Source organism: Lissotriton vulgaris, chromosome 3_1 (assembly GCF_964263255.1).
Source record: "Lissotriton vulgaris chromosome 3_1, aLisVul1.2, whole genome shotgun sequence".
NCBI lineage: Eukaryota > Metazoa > Chordata > Amphibia > Caudata > Salamandridae > Lissotriton > Lissotriton vulgaris.
The window spans coordinates 167062815-167085759 of record NC_141689.1 but is presented as its reverse complement, the minus strand read 5'-3'; the positions used below and the strand labels follow the sequence as shown (position 1 = coordinate 167085759).

Here is a 22945-nt window from a genome sequence, read left to right as displayed (position 1 = left end):
GATCCTTGTGGTACACCACATGGCAAGGAGAAGGGAGTGGAATCAAAGTCTCTTAACATGACTGTTTGCTGACTATCTGAAAGGAAAGACTGCAAGAGATCATGGGCTGGCCAGCAATTCCTATCTCCGTTAGCCTTTGCATCAGTTCCGAATGGCTCACAGTGTCAAAGGCCGCAAAAAGGTCTAATAGGACCACAATGGCTTTGTCTCCGAAATCCATGATGTCCCTGATTTCTTCTGTGACCACCATGAGTGCCGATTCAGTATTGTGCACCTATCTGAAGACAAATTGAGCTTCATGTAAAATCCCGTTTTGGTCGGGGTATTCGAATAGAGTGATGTTGATATGTTTTCCTAATATTTTTGCAGATGTGGGAAGATGTAATATGTGACGATAGTTCTTTCCCTCTTGAGGATCCAAAGTTGTATTTTTTAAGTAGAGGTAAGATGGAGGCTTTGTCACACTCAGATGGAAAGGAGCTTGTGTGGATGATAATGTTAAGTAGTGTACTGAGATGGGGGGGGGGGGTACCACACTTGCAATCTGCTGGAGTGTTTTGGGAGGGCTGGGTTCTGACAGGACGCTTGACCAGGTCCAGTACTCTCTCAGTGGAAAGAGAAGGAAACTTAAGAAGCTGAGGGTAATTAAGGTCTTCTGACTTATGTACATTACAAGGGGTGCTAGTATTTGTGATTGTATTGAGGTCCCTGTAAACAGATTCAACTTTGTTTTGAAAAAACTCTGCCAAGTTATTGCAGACATTTTGTCTCGGTACGAACATATTACTAGGAGATGGGCAGGCCAGTTCTTGAACCATTTTAAATTGCTCTTGGCTTGAGTTTTTTGCCCTGTTAATCCTTTTTGTGTAAAATATAGGTTTTGTTCTACACTATTCTTGTTTTTTTTAAACCGAAATTAGTTGTTTAAATTTTACTGTCTCATCTCTGGAGAAATTGCGCCTCCAGACTCTCTCCTGCTTTCTGCACTTCCTTTTCAAATTACCTAAGCTTGGGGAGGACCAGGGTGCATTTGGGCATGCCCTAAAACATTTAATAGATGTGGCTGCCAGATTAGTCCATTCCTTGTAACCTGCTGCAGTCACATATAATCACCTCTCAGCAATGGTTGAGAAGAGTCTAATATAGTAATCATATCTTCCTTGTTGATTTTATTCCAAGTGCTGTTTTTGGCCTGGCCTACATTTTTAGTGGCTAGTTTCTCTGAGCTTGGATAAATGCAGCACCCAAACACCATATGGTCTGGAGATCAGCGTGATGAGAAATGATGCCGTACAAGGTATGTCTGGCTGCATGAGTGGCCATAATAACCATTTGGGAAAGATTAAAACAGATCATGCTATCTAGCAAAGTTCTGGGGCTGTATTTCCGGAGTGCCTTGGGGGTGCAATGGGCATTTGCGTCCGTGCCCTGGGGCACTTTGGTATATGTCAGTGCGCCCCCTGATGGCAGCCCTCTGGAGGGGGAAAAGGGGGCCCCATGGACACCCTAGACATCTTCTTGCAGGCAAGTGCAGTCACTCACTGCACCCACCTGCAAGAAGGTCTCCAACCCCCTTCAAAGTGCAGGCAGGTTGCTGCCTGCACAGTGAAACACAGCATCTTCAAAGCAGCCGCTCCATTTTTCACATGAATGCACTGCCCCCAGGCATGAGGTTGCAGCTGCCCTGGGGACAGCACAATCACTATAATGCAGTGCATGTTCCTAGTTAGTGCCGGGTGTACATTTTGAAAGGTGCATCTATTGCTTCCTAGGAAATGTGCCGCATACGTAATACTGCCCCTGGTGTCTTTATTTTCCAAATCTTCCAGGTGGAAGTCAAAATCTTCTATAATATTGTAATTCACCAATAGAATGCTCGATTCGAGGAACTCGTTGAGAGTCTCCAAGAATTGCATCTTAGGGCCTGGGGGTCTATAAATTATTAGCCCATAAAACATGGGGTTGTATCCACTTTGAATTTAAAGGAGAGTGCTCGCTGTCCCTTATCTGGACGGTTCTCCTGCAAGGCTAAGTTAGTCGCGGTAAATCATCGCAAGGCCCCCACCTCGCTTATCTTCTCTATCCATCCTAGTAATGTTATAGCCAGTAGGAAGCATAGAAGCCATGTCCAAGTCCCAGGAAGTATCTGCCCATGTTTCTGTTAAAAAGGCAATCTACGGCCCATATGAATCAAGATCATCAAATATCTCGAGTTTGTGTTTCACAGCAGATCGAGTGTTCAGCAAGACGCATTTAAGTTCTGAGACACAATTAGTTTCACCAGGTGAATGATACTGACTTGCGAGAGCAGTAAGTATCTGCTAAGAGCAGTCAGTATATGAGGAGGGCAGTCAGTATCTGTCGAAAGCAGTCAGTATCTACCCCTCACAGGGTCAACCTTGTGAATGGACACTGACTCCTGAGAGACGTCGGTACCTGCCAAGAGCAGTCAGTACCTTTTAACAGTAGTTGCCGGCTATTCATACTTTCCTTGTCGGTTCCTAGAAGGCAAGGACGCTGAATGAATGGAATGAATGAATGAGTGAACGAATGTATGCAGAAGCCCCATGTTGACTCTGCAAATCCATTTGCAACTCGCAGTGTCATGTTAGAACATTACCAAGTGGAACGAATGGCAAGTAGCGCAGTTCACCCTTTACAAGTGCAATAACCTTTCTGCCCCCAGGGGGCTATGCAGCCCACAATGTGTTTGTGTATGTGTGTGTGTGTATATATATATATATATATATATATATATATATATATATATATATATATATATATATATATATATATATATATAGAGAGAGAGAGAGAGAGAGAGAGACATAGATATAGATATATATACACACTTCACATGATACATGGAAAATCAATGCAAACTGCGGCTTTATATGATAGTTCCTCTTGAAGTCGATAATAGGTGTAGAACTGAATTAAAATATATGAGTGAGCCAGTGATGTGGGTACATCACTCCTGCTAAAATCTAGAGGTTACCAATAAAAATGCATGTCACATCACAGCATCCCTCTGTTGGGGTAAACATGAAATCGGACACATATAATCCACTAACTTGCCCCTCACATCTAAACTAATGCACAAAATTAAGCCGGGGGTAAGTGGGTATGTAACGGAGACTGTGCAGTTTTCTCAATAAAAAATGACACTCTTTAATCTTTAACTATTTTGAGTGAAGGCTACCTGTGCATTAGCTATTTTAGGTGAGTTTAGCTATTAGATAACTATTCTGTGACAAGTACTCTGAGCTCTCTTGTGTTCTGATCGCTTCGTTGCCCTGCCCGCCAGCCTGTCTGCCTGTTACGGACGCTACGGACGCCACACAGCCCTCGACCAAGCACCGCCCCTACATCAGATGCCTGAACGCGCGAAGCAGAGTTGCGAGCAAGCCGTGAACGGAGCCGAGCCGGTTGCGTTTCACGCCAGTGCGGGGGAAGCAGCAACGCAGCTTCAGTAATTGAGAAGCGGAGGTAGAAGGAGAGGCGGAAGGAGATGCGGCATACCCTGGGGGTGTGCAGGCTGCCCCCTGCTTAACCTGCTTAATCTGCGGACCGTGGGGGCATGGGCACGAAGGCTGATCTAGAAAAACACACAGAGGTAAGTGGGAGAGCGGAGAGAAGGGAGGAGCACTGAACGCCTCTCCGAATTTGCGTGAACTTTGGGGCTGGCCTGGAAAGATTGATGGTTAAAAACATGGTGGTTTGAACTGATTTCAACCCCAGTAAAGAAGACCTACAGTGCACGTGGAGTGACCAAGTTACCGGTCCATGACCCTGGCCACGCATGTAGTTGAACTTATTATTGTCCACTACCAGGAACACGATCGACCCACCCTTCAGAAGCGGCAGCGCTGAGTAGACAGCAAGTCCCGGCTTCCCGGGCTTCCTAGGACACGGGAACAGACTCGTTCCACGTGTCTCACAAAAAAAGAATCAGCCCGCTACAGATCCTTACGAAACCATAAAGGACCGCCGTGGAGGACCTATTTTATCCCTACCACATATCACAGGATCTTACTACTGTGGCGGATCGCTACCATAAGTTTAAAAATACACCAGGTCATTACACCCAAAACTTACGGACCTCAGATGTGAAAAGTCAACCTATACACCCGGTCCTGAGCGAAGCCGGGTCGGCATTATCACCGGCTTTGCGACCTTCAACGATACCTATCATATCCCAAAGCCCAGAGGAGTCGCGGAAATCACATTCCGTTTGCGACGAAACACGTGTAGGCTGGTGCACGAAGAACCATTAAACGAAGAGTTCTTCAATCTGAACAAACTGTGTTTTCTATTTTCTTGGCAATTGTATTAACCCCTTTGATGCTTGTGACAAGGTCAACTCGTCATGGGTGTTACCTGCGCTGTGCGTTTGACGAGTTGACCTTGTCACAAACAATGGGATTTTGAAAATTGCAGCGCAGCACGGGAAAATAGTATAGCAATGATGCGGTTAAGAATGCACTGTGATCATATAGTATACAAGCTTGTGTTTTAACTCATATTTTAGTGTGCATAGGGCATGTTCCGTTTGTAATTTTGTAGGTTGTTTTGCAACTCACACATTGAGGGGTTATAGGGCTTATCCCCTCGCCCTCTATTGCACCTTCACCTAAATACTCATCCATAACACCTCTTGCGAAAATAGCCAGCTGAGCGCCCAGTATTTCCCCTGAATTTTCAAAAAACCCTTTCCTTTGTTACTATCCCTAGTTGAAATTATTACACTTCCCTCTATTAAACAGTTATAAAGGGAATTAACCCGGGGGAACTGTAACTGCACTGGGAAAATTCAATGATGGCCCCAAAAAAAGGGAAAAAGCTGGCAGAACATAATTTGAGACCAAGATTAAACGCAGCAAACACAGTAAGCCCGGTTACCTCGGAAGAGAGCAGTGGGAGCATAGAGATGACACAGGCGAAAGCAAAAAGGAAAGGAGCAAAGAGGATTAAAGTGGTGGCCTAAAACCTGGGAAACTCGATAAAGGAATTTGTGGGGAAACATTTTAAAAATGTTTTTACACCTGTAGAAAACCACAAAATGCAACAAGCAAGTTAGCATCTCTTAATGGGAGTCCAGAGAGAGATGAGAATGCATGTACCTCCCTCCCCTTGGAGGTACATATGTCCGACTCCCTCAATATGGTCAATCAGTCCTTACAGTTATTATTGGACAATGGGGGCTTAGCGTCGCCAAGGTTGTCGTCATCACCTCGAGATCCCTTTTTCTATGACTTTGAGAGAGGACCCCAGAATTCCACTGGTCAGTCCAACTCCACTGGCAGGAATTGAGAGAGCAACAGAAATCTCTTCAAGTAGTAGGACAAGCCAGAAAAGAAGGGAAAATTAAAGTCCGGCTGAAGCTCGAAATATCAGATTAAGTCGTTGTGCCGAATTGAACTTAACACCAGAGTTAAAGCCAGAATCAAATCATGACCTTTAATCTATGTCTGCTGCCTCTATGTTGGATAGAATGCTAATATTACAAAGGACTCTTCAAGGACTTTTAGAAGTAACTCTGTCTAATAATATAATTTTAAAAAATCTGAAAATGTATCTAGCCAAAATAGAGGGGGAGCTGCACGGGATTAGATCCCATATGCCAGATATGCTAAGATAAATCCCTGATCCCGAGCCCCAAATGCAGGGACAGGGGGAAACTGGCAAACCTCCTAAAGGAAGCGAGTAGAAGCCAAATATGGCAGGTAATATTCCTAACCCCGACCCTGACTCCCGGGGGGAGGGACATATTCAAACTGACATACCACCCAAAGAGAGTCATCAGGTATATATATCTCAAGGTGGCCTAAGAGGATAATAAGAAGAACAGAAGAGACTAGACCGACTAGACGTGGACAAACAAATAGATCAAGAAGCGCAGGAAAAAAATCAGCAAGAAAGGTGAGCCAAATCCCTGAGGAAGAATTAGGGGCGGAAAAGAAAGATGGTGAGAGGGGAAAGGGAACAAAGGGACACAACCCCCATACGAGTATATCAAAGTAGAAATCCCCAAAAAGGCAAGGAAAAACTGCGCCCCCACATAATATCTCGATACCCCTGAAGAACCCAGATAATAATATATCCTCAGCACAGACCAAGGTGCCTGGGAGACAACTGGGAGGAAATCTTCAGGCCTGGGTTACCCGGGAGGGGAGAGTAAATAGACCTAATAATCAAATAGATAAGGGCAATATGAAAGAACCTTCGGCTCCAATTAGGGCAACAAAAAAGGGCAATGAGAATAAGTGACTTTACCTTGAACAAATCCCGCTAAGGAAAGGGGAGAAGAAGTTAGGAAATAGGCTGCTATTAAATAGGTCACAACTCCTGCAAGGATTCACCAAATGCCAGAACTTGAAAGCGATAGGAACAAATGACCTAAGGCGAGTGGGTTTCAGCCAAACTAGAGAAGGGAAGGAGGTCACTAGAATTACGATGTATTCAAATCTGGTAAAAGATACGATCGAGTAAGCAGCAAACGAGCTACAGAAGGAGGGAATTCGACTACTTGATGAGAATGAAGTATTAGCAGAAGTAGAAGGGAAGGGGTGGCAGGGAAAAAATCTCCTAAAATGTCACGCACGTCTAGGAAAGAGACAGGTCATGAGGAAGAGGATGGTGCGCTGTTGGGAAACATCAAAATATTAGCAAATAATTCAAATGTCGAACAGTGGTGGGGAAGTTGGAGCAAGGAGGCAGGCCAGGCGGGGCCTTCATCAAGAACTTTTAAAGATCAGGGGGATGAAAGTTGGTTAGATGATATTGAATAGGAAAAAGGTATGCCAAATAGCATTAGACTAGCCTCCTGGAATATAAATGGCCTAGGAGATGAGGTGAAACAAAAAAACATAAGGGAACTTGGAGAAAAGACCGAGATTATAGGTATCCAGGAGACTTGGCTATGTGGCAAGACCCCAATTTTTGATGGTTTCTACCAGCTAAACCGACTAGCAAAGAAATATAGATTTGGTCACCCAGCTTGTGGAATAATGACCCTGGTGTCAACAAAAACTATGAAGAAAGTAACTGAAATAACTGTGAAATGTAAATGGTTGCTGGTTTGTAGAATACTGTTATCAGGGTTCATAAAAATGGATACAATTCTGATTATAAATGTGTACATGCAATGGGCCTCTAAAGAGCAATATGCGGAAGAAATGGTTCTTTTTAAAGATGATATGGATTTTCTTTGTGAAAAGCATTGCAAGGATATGATTATATTAATGGGCGATTTTAATCATAAACTAAACCCCAAGATTGTAGACTGCTGGTTCTAAGCTGTACTAGATGCATATGAGATTCCACAAGCTACTTTCCCAGAATGTGTAACAAGTGCTAAGGACATGCAGTTAAGCATGGGCGAATTCTGCGAATCTGGCGTTCGCGAATTTGCGTATTTGCGAACTCGCAATCCGCAAAATCCGCGAATTCTCGCGAATTTGCGTTTTATTTTGGTTTTATAGTGTTCGCAAGGGTTTCTGCCAGTTCGCGAGGATTTTGTACCAGTTCGCAATTGCGAACTTACTTGTCGGCGCGCAACGGTCGCGACTATGTTGTTTCTACGTCTGGTTCATCATCACAGGTTCACAGCGCCCTCTGTTTCAACACTGCCACCCTCTGTTTCACCCATGGCACCCTCTGGTACATCAATGCCACCCTCTGGTTCATCATCATCACTGTAGATTATAGGGGGAAAAAGCAAGCACACTTGCCCTGCTTCAACTGAAATGAATTAATTTGGGGTTGATTTATTAATGTGCCACTGTTTTAAAATTCCAGTCTGGCACCTGCTTCCTTATCTGTCATTTGCTTTCTGTTGCAGTGCAATTTTTTTTTCCAGGACCTTTGTGGCCTACTTGTAGCTATTCTATGATCCGGCTGTGAGGGTCAGAGCAGATTGTCATACAATTGTTGCAACTAGCAACTGAACTCTGGAGGGGCCCCAGTCAGGAAGCACTACAGGGAATGGTTACTAATGATGAATTTGAACTTTTGCACCTGCTGAGTGCTTTCAGTTTAGCAAAACTCGTTTTTCTGCAGAACAGCAAATGTAATGCCCCAAACAAACTTACTTGTGAAAGTTGATTTCTAATCCAAAAGTGATCCAAAGAAAGTCAAAAGGCCTCAAATCCAAAAAAGGGCAGGCAAATGTCAACCTGAGGAGTTATTCTGATAAAAATCATCATTTTCAGAAGGTCTATGCTGCCTGCTAGTGGATTTCTTGTGCAGAATTGCAAATTTTGTAATTTCGCGAGTGCGAGATTGTTGCTGCCCGCCGCACCTACATGTTCGCAATTGCGAACTTACGCCGCACGCCGCAAAATTGAATCACCAAGAAAAAAAAATCCGCTGCGTGCGAATTTGAGGATTTTCGGTAAATTCGCGAGCGTTCGCGGATCGCAAATTTACCGAAAATCCGCAAAATCCGCGAGCGGAACGGATTTTCCGCCCATGCTTACATGCAGTTGGGAAAATTCTTGGGAGCCAAAAATGTATTTTGTCTAAATGGAAGATGCCACTTAGACTGTCCTGCGAAAAAAAACATTCAAGCTGGGTACTCAAATCTGCCCTATTGATTATGTTTTTATGGCACCCTGGAACTTCCAACTAACTACGGGGTTTAAGATCTTAAATAGAGAAGGAAGCGATCATAATGTGGTAGTCTTGGAGATCCCCGATGTACAACTAGAACACCGCCCAAAAGTGACGGAGCAACAGATGGATTATTCTAGACGTTGTAAAACTAGGTTAATGGAAAAATATGTCTCCAGATTAATAAAGTTACAACAGGACCTAGATCTGGAGACAGTAAGTGGTTTGAGTCTAGATTGGTATGTAAGAAAAATTGAGGAGGTGGTTCTAACACTCAGTAAGGGATTGAAAAATGGAAATAGTGGTAAAAATAAAACTTAAATGAGCAGTCTAAAGACGGAGAAACTAACTGGTTGGTTCACAAGGGACTGTCAGGAGAAAAAAAGAGTAGTGAGAAGAATGGCACAGGTAAATCCCTAAAGAGGGACCAGGATAGTGGAAAAGCCCTAGTGGCACTAAAAAGAGAATATAACATGCTAATCAGGAGGTCAAAAAGAGAGTTTAAAGAAGGTTGCTGGTTAAAATTACTTGAGGCAATCGAAACAAGGAACCTACGCCAGTTCTGGAAGCTAGTGCATTCAGCAGCAGACCACCAGCCAGGGGCAATGAATTGTATAGTGGAAGAAGCAGCTTGGGAAGAATATTTACAGGAAAGAGACTCTGTACACAGACTGGAGCGGTCTGGTAGCAGATATAAAACCCGATTTCTCAGTCACTGAAGTTCAAAAAATGATAAAGGGCTTCACTCTTACAAGAGCGGCAGGCCCAGATAATCTCCTGACACAGATAATTAAAACGCAATCAGACTGGTGGGCGGAATTCTTTGCAAATATGTTCCGAGCTATTTTAGACACTGGGAGGCTCCCGGATAACTGGAAAGGGGTTATAATAAGGCCCATACATAAGAAAGGGGATATGCATAACCCGAAAAAATATAGACTTATCAACCTACTTGACATTGGGGAGAAGATATTTACAAAAATAGTGCTAGGCAAACTAAAAAACTGGGTAGAAGCAAACTCAATCATCCCGGTGGAACACGGGGGATTTAAAGAAGGGCACTCCACAGTGGACCACTGTTACGCCCTTTGGGCACTTGCCCGGAAGTCGATAGAACAAAAGGGGAATATGTTCTGCTGCTTTGTCGACTTCCGGGCAGATTTTGACTCGGTGGTCGGAGGGAAATTATGGGAGTGCTTGATCAAATACGATATCCCAGTCTTCTTACTAGAAATACTAAAAGAACTACATAGAGGGAACTGGGCCCAAGTAATAAAAGACACAGATGGGGCACTGACAAGGAAAATAGATATAGGCAATGGGCTAAGACAGGGCTGCGTCTTAGCCCCCCTCCTCTTTTCAATTTTTTTAGCAGATCTGCCAGCAGCATTTGAGGTAGAAAAAAGTGCCAGCCCTAAAATGAGTGGAAGAAAGGTCTCAAGCCTGTTGTATGCAGATGACCTAGCCATTATCAACCAGACAGAGCTAGGGTTACAGAGAAAACGAAATGCTTTTAATGATTACTGTAAGGAAAAATTGCTAGTAGTAAACATGGAAAAGACAAAGATCTTGTGCTTCGGAAAAAGGTCAAAGAGTTTTAGTTGGTATCTAGATAAAACAAAATTAGAAACGGTAAAAGAATATAAATACCTAGGCCTATGGTTCGAATCCTCCTTAAAATGGGACAAACATTTGGAAAATCAAAATGCAAAAGCATCTTCCTCCATTTGTGGTTTCGAAAAAATGTAATAAAAAATATGGGGACTTGTCACACAAACCCCTGTTAAAGGCTTATGAAGCCATGATTCCCCCCAAGGACTGTATGGTGTAGAGGTGCTCCTATTTAGTGGCAAATGGGGATGGGATCGGGAGGAAGGTAAGGCTTTAAGAATGTTATTGTCCCTGCCTAAGTCAGCAATGATACAGGCAATTAGATTAGAAACAAGAACGATAGGATGGAATACCCAGGCCAAAATGGCGGTGGCAAGATTCTGGAAACGCCAATCCCAAGTGGAAGCCCAAAAGGTCTCACGTTGGTGCAGTGATGAAATACGCCATAGTAGCCTAAGATGGGCAATAGAGGCAAAAAGGAAAATAAAGGAGATAATATCGAGTTTAAATGTGGGTGTAAATCAAAACTCCTTAGACGTAGACTTCAAGAAGAGTGCTCTCAGATCACAAGGAAGGGAGTATTCCAGAATGCAGGACTTAGGATACCTAAGAAATAAAAAATCAGTCCAATACCTGATAGAAGCATGGGAAAATGATGCATGTTATCCTTATTTAGAAACCCTGCCGAATTATGGATTTAGGTGGGTCATTTTGAAAATCCGAATTGGTACCATCCCTTGGCTATTGGAGGGGAGAGTTAAGACAGAAATGTTAGATCCTGACGGTATATGTAAGTGTGGAGTGGGGACCAAGTGTGAAATGTTGCATATACTATTTGATTGTCTTACGTGTGTAGAAGTGAGAAAACGGTTCTTACGACCCCTATTCATAAAATACGACCTAAGACTTCGAGCCCAAGCATCTAATTTACTGGTAGGAATGGAACATTTTGATTTAGCAATTGCACTTGGCAACTATCTGAGAGGGGTCAACCTACTGGCAAGGGAAAAGCTTAAGAAAGTACAGTGAGGAATTTACTTTTACACCATCTCCCACAAAAGTTGAAGGTTAAAAATCGAGGAGAAAAAAGCACAAATGGCCCTAATATTTTATTGTAAATGAAGAATGCTGAATGTAAATAACTTGTTTTTATTGTAAAGTTTGATAACGCCCAGTTTTATTATGTATAGAGGGTTTTATACTTTTAATGTTTTTACAAATTAGAATATTAATGAAACTGATTTTAGTATAGAAGTAGACTTGTGGAGTAGCACAGAAAGTAATTGTGTGATTTTACAAATCTTGTATTGTCCCACTATTGATTGGTTTTTATACTGTGTTCCGAATTTTATATGATCATGAAGTTTAAAGACTACTGTGTAAATAAACAGAGTTCTTCTCTCTCTCTCTCTGTGACACGTATTTTAAGTGGAGAATACCAGTTTTAGGCACGCTTAATTTGTTAAGGAATATGTGCTGGGGCCCAGCCTTTGCTCAGAGAAGCCGCAGAGACGTTGTAAGGCATGGGCACAGTGGCTCTAGCCGAGGGACCCAGCCTTCAGAGGGGCCCCTAATAGAGCCAGCTCTGTTCTGCAGAGTGTCTTGCCCTGTTTACTTTGAAAAATTCTTAAGCAGATTCTTGCAAATTGTGTTTTCCATTAATTTATTTTTAATATGGGTATTCTGTCATAGACATTTTACAGACAAATGTGTTTATGTTTCATGTAACATCCATAAAAAAGTTTCTTTTAGATCCAAACAGGATCTCACATCATAGAAAAGGGAGGGTGTCACAGAGTTGATTTGCAGTAATAATAGTGACCTGCTGCCTTAGAATATTGAAAACACTCGTCAACATGCCTAAATATTACATGTAAACACATTTTGAATTTGGACAGGTGTGCCTGTGCATTATCAGTGACCTGGCCAAAGGGGGCATGAAAGAGCTGAAACTGGATCATAAATTCAAAGCTGTTCTGAACAAGGGGTCCCTAAAATACATTTGGCCCTGGGCCCCCAAAAGCCTTCAGATGTCCTCGAGAAGCCGGAGTATGGCACTATTATATGTGTTGAATACTAAGGAGTAGCCTTGATTCCACCTTATGCCTCTTTTATCCACCACGATACACTCTCTGCTTCTTTTTCATCCCTGCTTTCTCCCTTTGTCACCGTTTTTCAATCTATCTTTTCTGTCTTTTGTGTTTTCCTCTCTCTTGCTTTTGGTAAAAGTCTGATGAGCAAACATAAGAGCCGCTCTCCAAAATTGAGTGCCGGTGGGTCCCACCTGCGACCACCGGACTCAAATCACACACTGGTTTCAGGCCTCATCTCTGCCCTCCCTGCTGTCCTAAATCACTATATGCACATTCAAACATTGGCTTCTCAGCTGAAGTTGCCAGCCGGCTTTTCTAATCATAGGACTAATTAGAGTCAACTACCATCTTCTGCAATTGATACTGGTTCACAGGAATGTGTGGGTTTCACCATCAAGTCATTTCATACTGACCAATGACAGGGGGAGTGGGGATATTTGCTAACGGGAAGAGGGTTGCACATGTCATCCCCTCCAGAGCAAGGCTGCAAGGCCCTGGCTGGAGAGATGACCCCTGTAATGCCGAGTTGCTTCCATTTCAGCTTATCCCTTCTGGATACCGCCAGGTTGCACCCGACTCTGCCAGGACCATTCCCCATAATATATGATTGATTGCTCATCTTCCTACATGTGTAGGGTTCCCACAGCATGTGAGGAGGAGAGGCCTGGAGTAGGATTAGAGGGCATGGAAGAGCAGATGCCATGGTAACAAAGCAAGTTGGCACCATGGACGTCAAGAGAAGTGATTGGAATGCCTGATACTGCCCTCTCAGGGTCCATGAAGGAAACAGTAAAAATAACAAGCATTAGCAAAGCCATTTCTTGCCTACTGCCTTAGATGCTTTTACGGAAAACAAGGAAAGGCTTGGGTCCTGTCACTGTCCGGCCTGGACCACTACTATGAAGTAAACAAAAACAAATGGCCGGGCAGATTGAATTATTAGAACAATACACCACCTAGTGAAATCAGTTGCTAGGTTGGACAACCATTTGTATTGAGTTAATTCTTATTTTATAAGATTTTTTGAAAAAGTGTTTTTTTTTTTTTTACATCAAAACACAACACGATATTTACACAAATACATGAATACATTCAATCCACTGAAATAAACATGTCAAACAGAGTAATTAAACAAAAATATTGTCACATAAATAGTCACATAGACAACTGTACTATGCCTCAAATAGATCAATTGTTGAGGCACCAGTCCTGAATGATAATGAACAAGTGGAATAGCAGATTGTTATCTTAGCCTACTTGTCAACACCGACACAAGATACAGAGTAAAGTTCATAGTGCTATGGCTAGGAATGACACATCAAACTGCTAGATGATTGCAAGTGTGTTAATTAATTCCTATCAAGCCCCATCTTGACACGTGTCTGTCTCACAGAGGTAGATGGGTGCCGGACCGAAGCGTTTGCAATCTCGCCCACAACTAACAAGCCCGTGCGGCGGCTGCCGCTTCCTCACGCGTGCAGTCAGAACGAACTCTGCTTAAACACGAAGTAACCAAGATTTGAACATTGAAAACTAACATGTACCGGCACCCGCCTCCCGCAAATCATGCGCATTAATGAGGGAGCAACCTGAACCCTTCATCAATAAGTGACAGCGACCCCCCAGTCCGTGTCCTGAGGAGAACCCGCAGAATCATATTGGGTTCGAAACGCGTTGACGTCCTTCCCTCCAAGATACAAAATAGATGGGGCTTGATAGGAATTAATTAACACACTTGCAATCATCTAGCAGTTTGATGTGTCATTCCTAGCCATAGCACTCTATTATGAACTTTACTTTGTATCTTGTGTCGGTGTTGACAAGTAGGCTAAGATAACAATCTGCTATTCCACTTGTTCATTATCATTCAGGACTGGTGCCTCAACAATTGATCTATTTGAGGCATAGTACAGCTGTCTATGTGACTATTTATGTGACAATATTTTTGTTTAATTACTCTGTTTGACATGTTTATTTCAGTGGATTGAATGTATTCATGTATTTGTGTAAATATCGTGTTGTGTTTTGATGTAAAAAAATAAAGAAAAAAACTTTTTCAAAAAATCTTATAAAATAAGAATTAACTCAACACAAATGGTTGTCTTACCTAGCAACTGATTTCACTAGGTGGTGTATTGTTCTAATAATTCAATCTGCCCGGCCATTAGATGCTTTTACAGCAGTGATAAAGGTGGGAGGCAGAGGGGGAAGCAAAACAAAATAGCACCATCAAAATTCATGAATTCCTCCTCGGGAAACAGCATCACAACACGGAGGACCCAATCCATTCTTCCCGGATGCAGCTGTCGGACATAGGAAGAAATGTTCACTATAGGTTCTCTGCTTTCTTTAGCACCGGTAAGGTCGCTCCCCCTCCGCACAGCTCCGCCTGTGTGCCCCTGCCCCAGCTGAGGAATCGTAAGTGTGTTCATCTTCCGCATTACTGTTTTACTGTATTGCCTGTATTTTCTTTGTTGTGTCTGTGACTGCTGTTATCTGTCTTCCCCAGCTGCCTGTACGTGGTCTTTGCCCGTTTTCTTTCCTTCTGTACCCCTCACTGACCCCATGTCTCTGCCCGGTTTTCCTTTCTATTCCCCTCGTTGCCCCCGTGCCTCTCTGCCCGCTTTTGCCTTCTGTTTCCCAGCTGCCCCGTATTTCTGTGTCCTTTTTGCCTTCTGTGCCACTCGTTTTTCACTGACATCTGTGCCCTTTGCTTTCTGTGCCACTCGTTTCCCCCTCGTTTTTGTGCCCCTTTTGCTTTCTGTGCCTATTGTTTTTTATTGATTTCTGTGCCCTTTGCTTTCTGTGTCACTCATTTCCCCCTCGTTTTGGTGCACATTTTGCCTTCTGTGCCACTCGTTTTTTATTGATTTCTGTGCCCTTTGCCTCCTGTGCTACTCCTTTCACCATCGTTTTTGTGCCCCTTTTGCCTTCTGTGCCACTCGTTTTTATTTATTGATTTTTGTGCCCTTTTGCCCTATTCAGTGCCCTTTTTCCTTCTGTTCCCTCTGTCGTCCCTCACCGCCCCCGCCGCTGTGTCCCCTGCGGCCCCGCCACCCTGACTGCCCTCTGCCCATTCGCTGCCCTCGCCTCCCGCCTCCAAGCTGCTCCTCCCTCCCACCTCCCCATATATGCCGGAATCTGTGCGGCCACGCCGAAGGCGCCTAAGGCAAGCCCGTCTGCGCCCGTCCGCACCTGGACTGTGCCCAGCGCCAGAACCCCTGGCCCCCGCTCCTGCCACGACGACCACCGCTGCTACGATGCCAGCACACTCCACGCCCTCAACCCCGGACAGACCCACACCTGCTTCAAGGCCGCCCCGAAACGCACACACGGTCCCTTCACCTGCGGGAACTGCAGCTACATCAGCCTCAGAACCGACAAACCACCCGCGAAGAATGACCGCACCTACCTGCAATGCATACTACTGAACATCCGCTCCATGCGCAAACACACCGTCGAGCTCTGGGACCTGCTCAACACAACATCCCCGGACGTCGCCTTCCTGACAGAGACCTGGTTGAACGACTCCTCTGCACCCGCCATCGCCATAGCCATCCCAGATGGTTACAAGATCACCCGCAGAGACCGCACAAATGGAGTCGGAGGAGATACCGCCATCATCCACAAGAACAGCATCAGGGTATCGATTAGCACCAATGACGCGCTCAGCACCGCCGAACACATGCACTTCCAGATCCACACAGACTCCAACTCCACCCTCAAAGGCACCCTTGTCTACCGACCCCCCGGACCCCGCCCCCAGTTCAGCGACTCCATCGCCGATTTCATCCGCACGCACGCCCTGACCTCCACCGACTACATCCTCCTCGGAGACCTGAACTTTCACCTTGAGAACAACAACGACAACAACTCCACAACCCTGATCGATATTCTCGCCAACCTTGGACTAAAGCAACTCGTCACAACGCCCACCAACTCTGCCGGCCACACGCTCGACCCTGTCTTCTCCTCGAGCCTGCACATCTCCGTCAGCCACATCACCGAACTCCTCTGGACCGACCACCACTGCATCCACTTCACCTTCCAGAAACCCATCACACACCACCGCACCCAACAGATCCCCCGCCACTGCTAGAGCAAAATCAGTGAAGACCAACTACATGCAAACCTCGCTCATAGTCCACCCACTGTACCCTCCAACACCAACGACGCTGCCCACAGCCTCAGACGCTGGATCAAAGACTGTGCCAACACCCTCGCCTGCTGAAGAAACCCCCCCACAGAGACACCAGCAAGAGGGCCAGCTGGCTCACCCCAGAACTCCTAGTCTCCAAGCAAGCCTGCCGGAAACTAGAGAAGAAATGGCACAGCGAACAAACTCCAGACAACCGCGTAGCAAACAAGGACGCCATCCGCAACCACCACCACCTCATCAGGGCCACCAAGAGAACCTCGTTAAAAGACCGCCTCGACAATAACGCACACAATAGCAAGGAGCTCTTCAACATCGTGAAGGAACTCTCCAATCCCAGCTCCAACACCAACGACATCCCGCCGTCACAAGCCCTGTGCGACTCTCTCGCCACCTTCTTCCACCGCAAGATAGCAGACATCCACGACAGCTTCAACACCCAGACAGACCCAACAGAAAGCAACACAACACACCCTCCGCACACCATCGACCTTAACCCCCTGCTAGCCTGGGCCAGCGTGAGCACCGATGACACCATCAAGACCATGAACACAATCCACTCTGGCTCTCCGTCAGATCCCTTCCCGCACCACTTCTTCAACAAAGCAACCAGCTCCATTGCACCCCACCTGCGCAATGTCATCAATCTCTCCTTCGAGACCGCGACCTTCCCAGAGAGCTGGAAACACGCCGAGATCAACGCCCTACTGAAAAAACCCAAGGCTGACCCTAGAGACTTCAAGAACTTCCGAGCCATCTCTCTGCTCCCCTTCCCGGCCAAGGTCATAGAGAAAAACGTCAACAGACAGCTAACACAATACCTCAAAGAAAACAGCATCCTAGACCCTTCCTAGTCAGGGTTCCGCAGCAACCACAGCACCGAGACCGCCCTCATTGCCACCACCGACGACATCAGGACCCTGCTGGACAATGGCGGGACCGCAGCACTAATCCTCCTAGACATCTCCGCCGCCTTCGACACCGTCTGCCACCGCACACTACCCGCACGCCGCAGGGATCTGAATCTAGGTGCTGGAAAGGACCACCTTCTTCCTCTCTGGCAGAACCCAGAGCATCCGCCTCCCCCCATTCCGGTCCGAAGCCTCCAAGATCATCTGCGGCGTACCCCAGGGATCCTCCCTCAGCCCGACACTGTTCAACATTTGCATGGCCCCACTCGCACGCGTCACCCAACAGCACGACCTCAACATATTTCCCTACGCCGACGACACTCAACTGATCCTCTCCATCACCAAAGACCCCATCACCGCCAAAGCCAACCTCCATGAAGGAATGAAGGCTGTCGTCGACTGGATGAAGACCAGTCGTCTGAAGCTGAACTTGGACAACACGGACGTCCTCATCCTCAGCTCCAACCCTTCAGCCTGGGACGACTCCTGATGGCCGACTGCTCTGGGAGCAGCCCCGACACCCACCGACCACACACGCAACCTGGGAATCATCCTCGACTCAACTCTCTCAATGACCAAGCAGGTCAACTCTGTCTCCTCCTCTTGCTTCAACACCCTCCGCATGCTCCGCAAGATCTACAGTTGGATCTCGACAGATACAAGAAAGACAGTCACCCAGGCCTCCTCAGCAGCAGACTAGACTACGGAAACACCCTCTACGCGGGAGCCCCGACCAAGCTCATCAAACCACTACAGTGCATCCAAAACGCCTCGGCACGACTGATCCTCGATGTACCACGCCACGGCCACATCATCCCCCACCTGAGGGACCTGCACTGGCTCCCCATCAGCAAGAGGATATCCTTCAAGCTCCTTATCCATGCACACAAGGCACTCCACAAGACCGGCCCAGCCTACCTCAACAGACGGCTCTCCTTCTACATCCCCAACCACCAGCTACGATCCGCCGACCTCTCACTTGCCACCGTCCCGCGCATCCGAAGAACAACCACCGGCGGGATATCCTTCTCCCACCTCGCCGCCAAGACATGGAACACCCTCCCACTGAGCCTACGACAGACCCAAGACCTACTGACCTCCAGGAGGATGCTCAAGACCTGGCTGTTCGATCAGTAGCGCCCCACCTCTTCGCCTTGAGACCCTTGTGGGTATGTAGTGCGCTTTTACAAATGACTGCTTGATTGATTGATTGATTGATTGATTAGGTTTGGCCTTGGCAAGCTGGGGGTTGGTCAATTCATATTTTATTTTTTATTATCCACATGTGCCACAAACATAAAAAGAAGAATAAAAAGAGAATATGCCAAGGCCTAAACCTTATGGCCATAACCTTGCAATAAAATTAATGAATCCAAAACATGGCTCCGGTAATTTTAATAGAACAGAACGAGTGCTTTCTGTTGAACAAGCATACAACCTCTTTTTAATTTTAATGCAAAACATAGGAAAATAGGAGTCTAATTAGCGCAAATAAATTTGAATGGGTGTAACCAGAAGACATCGTTTAATCACAGAAGGATGACTCGAAAACACAAGTACACAAATAACAAAGGATAAAGAATTGAAAGAGACACCATTAGTACCAGTACAATACAGTAAAAGTACAGTATATGCTCAGCAGCCCAGGCACTGAAGTGCACTTATCTTTAGCCACCTATGAACATTTGATTAGGAAAAATACTGTAACTTGCGGTGCAAGTCATCTAGTGGCTGAAGTGGGCTGACCCAATGCCCTATGCTGTATGCCGGACTGGACGGAAGCAGAACGTGAATGACAGTTGAATAGACCAATGGAGGAAGAGGGCTGACCCAAAGCCCTTGTATGTATGCATGTCTGTATTTTTTATTGAAGTGGATATCAAGACTGGTAAAGCGTAATGGCCTAATTCAGAAATTTTGCATACCAAGCATAGTACGAAATTCCCCAAATTACATTGCTTACTCCGGCGTAATTTAAATTCCGCCCAGGCCTAAAATTTGAAACCTTGTACCTCTGAGGCTTAGGGCGCCTGAGTGCTGTCCTGGCAGTTCTTGCTGGGAGCACTCGTTAGTTTATATTAGGTGTTCTCCTCACTTCTTTCTGAGGCAACACTGACTATTTCTGAGCTCTATTTACTCCGTGCAGGGAGTGATGTGATGTGTATTTCCGGGAATGTTGCTTATGCTTGTTGGAGAGCTTTGCTTATTTGTGAGGGTGCTATTTCTAGAGCATTGGATATTTCTGGGATCACTGGTATATTTTTGTTAGAGAGAACTGCTTATTTCGTGCACCTCTCATTTCTAGGTGTCGAACGCAGCACATGTTTTGCTGCAGGGCAGTGCTTTTCCCATCTCAAGTGGCACTCCCTGTCTCTGGGAAAACTGTTTATTTCTTACCCTAGAACTCATACTATCTTATAGGTAGGAAAAGGGTTGATGATTTGAGCCATGAACCCCTAAAAAGCATGTAATTACAAGCAGTGTATTATGGGTAATCATGTAAAGCGAAGCATTCCAGTCAGTGCTTAATTTGAGCCTGTGCTTTTCGGGTACAGGACCGCCACTTAATTTTCAGCATAGGCGCTTATGACAGTTGGCCACATGGTGGCACTGTCTGCCTAATTTAGGTATGGGCACAACAATAGCTGTTTACTAATACAATATACATTAACAATGACTAATGCCTACCACCCAAGCCATTCTTATAGCATGGGGGCCTGTAATAGTATGAATTGTCACACTTTTAAGAGTGTGATGATTAGTAGTTGTGTTGGTACTGCCATTGTCAGTGCTGGCAGGGGAAATGGATGGTGCAAGCTGTAGTGTGCTGATGAGGCCCTGGCACTTACTTTTTTTTTTACAAATTAAGCTCTGATTCTAGTGCTTTGAAAGTGGTGCAAAGTCACTTTTCTGTACCATTTGAATGATCGTGTGGGATGAATGTTTGAATCATGCACACTCTGTTTATAACCCATGTGGAGGGTGTGCTCTCCCCTGAGTGAAGTGGTCGCAAGGATGCTTATGAATTGTACTTGCTATCTCTCCCCTTATAGGGCGCTGGTAACCATGGCAGTGGGAAGTCCAACGTGATGACGCAATAACAGTGCCGCAGAGCAGAAGGTAGTCACACCTCTAGCAACTGAATACAGAGAGATAACACATAAGGTATGTTTTATTTCTACTATAGCAAAGCGATGGGTATTAAACTGTCTGCCACTGGGATTTTTTGTACATTTTATTAGTCCTGGGTTTTCCCATTCTCAGCGTGTGGGTACAAAGGTTACTAGAGTGGGACCTAAAACTGCTTCATAAAACTGGTCAGTCTGAACTTTGCGAATCAGTGCTGTGCACACATGCGGGCATTCCACACATCAATGCCCTTCTCTCCGCTCATGTGCATGTCAACAGATCTCTGATTCTCATCAAATGCTGTGGTTCACTAGCTGCTTCTCTTACACCCATCCACTTCCCAATGAGGGGCCTTCCCCTAGTTACCCAATGGATATTAACATCCTTAGAGCTTCTTTTTGCTCATGTTCCCTTCCTCCCCTCATTCTTTCATCTCCAGGAGCATCCAGCACAGGTTTTAAGCCATGTGTTGGCCTAACCGCTCCAGCAGTAGACCTCGAATCTGGGGAACTGGGTTTGCGTCTCGGCAATGACGCTGAACATCCTGTGATTCTGGGCAAATCACTTAATCTCCCTGTACCTAACAAAAAATGAAAGGGTCCTCATCTAATGCAACTGGTGCTATGTCAAGCGCTCTGAAATCAGATACCTTTGGGTCAAGTTCACTCTATATAACGCCGTAAAATAAACAAGGGTGTGTCATGTCGCCATAGAGAAGGTGAGTTGCATTGCATCTGGGTCTCTTGTTGTAGAACAGTAACCAGTTGAAAGTATGCACCCCGATATTTAGACCGAATATAGGAAACAGAAATATCGTTGACCAAAATATTGTGTCAAGAATATTGAGGACACAAATCTGGTGACGGTAAGTTTCTATAGGTAGATACAGTTTTACTATATAAGACTTCATATATATATTAATCTTGACAATAGATATATCTTCAAGTGACATAGATGTGGAGTTAAGAATAGTCAATCTATACTTACCTGTGTGCACTTACCTGCTTGATATTTTGGTCCTCGATATTTTTGACACAATATTCTGTCCACACGATAATTCTGTTTCCGATATTCTGTCACCTGATGACTGTGTCCATGAACAGAGCAGGTTCCCATAAGAAGAAATGTAGTGTCAGAATAAAGCGGAGCAGATCCCGCAGAAGATGGTGGATGCAGTCTTGTATTCTAAGTTTACTACCCCCAGGTTCCCAGTGGTGCCTATGAGAGCATTCATTAATTTGGGGCAGTTCATCACTCCATTCCTTACCTCCACCAGAACAAGTATCGACCATCAGCCAGATGGTAGATCGCTTCATGGGCACAAAGGGCATTTCAGACTAGTAGCACACACGGATTCTGAAAGTATAAGTATGCTGCGTACGAAAGCTCCCCTTTGCCAAACTGTGTGTGTGTCCCAACAACTTTATCTGGCAGAACACTGGAACCAGTAGCTGGACCACCCAGTCATGCCAGAGTGGGCAAAGATTCCAAGCTCAGGATGGGACGAGCCTTCTATCTGCCATGCCTTTGCTCCAGGTTACCACCAACCTAAGTAGCCGTGCTGCTTACCCTCAGTGAGTGTACAGGGCAGTGTGAAGGGGACCATGAAGCCCCATGATTGTGCTGCTGCAGCATGCCTAACAACTGTCACAGCACATACAGTCTCCTCACCAGAGAGCTACAGAATGCAGCACCTACTGTAATTTTGGCTTACCCTGATACTCTCATTAAAGTATTGCATAGATTCCTGGCCTTGAACAATGCACTCACTCAGAAGCTCCTCTCTCATCCCTGCTCAGGCATTAGGAGGTCCCGTAGTTGCCTTTTTAGGGCTCAGAAAAAGTCTGTGGTACTACCTTGGAATTTTGCACAGAGAAAATCCTCCCAGGTATTGTAGACTTGTGGATAATACAGTCCTAGGAACATTTTAGGCCCCAAGGACTGGTATATCCAGTGCTCAATGATTCCATAAATCTGGTCTTTCAAACTTAGAGGCCATTCAGAGCCCCCACCACCATCAATCACCCCGGTGTAGTAGCCGCTTGTGCGGCCCCTCAGAGACCTGTCCAATTGAGTATCTTCCTCGGACCACTAGAACGTTACAGGCGTACAACAGTCGTGCTCATAGACTCATTTTCTAAGTATCCTATTGTGGAGCTAGCGGAATCCACCAGTTTCAGGAATGTCCAGCCCATCCTAGACAAAGTGTTCGCCATGTTTGGTCGCCCCCAGATACTCAAAACAGACAATGGGCCCCCATTTCAGGGAGGCGAATTTCATGACTTTTTGAAGAACCTAGGAATCAAACATCATCGCATAACACCACAGTGGCCGCAGGCGAATGGTGAAGCCGAGAGGTTCATGCGGACCATTAACAAAGTGCTGAGAATAGCTGGAATAAAGGAGAGTGACCCAGAGAAAGAGTTGCAACA

At 45.3% G+C, this 22945-nt stretch overlaps 1 protein-coding gene across 1 annotated transcript in view; it reads left to right on the top strand.

Moving 5' to 3' along the window:
• Positions 1-22945, top strand: part of IL11RA (interleukin 11 receptor subunit alpha) — a 648138-nt gene that overhangs the window by 206360 nt on the left and 418833 nt on the right. The window contains exon 2 of the mRNA XM_086960265.1: positions 20438-20549. The gene's annotated coding sequence lies outside the window, so the exon portion shown is untranslated. The remainder of the gene's footprint in view (positions 1-20437; positions 20550-22945) is intronic.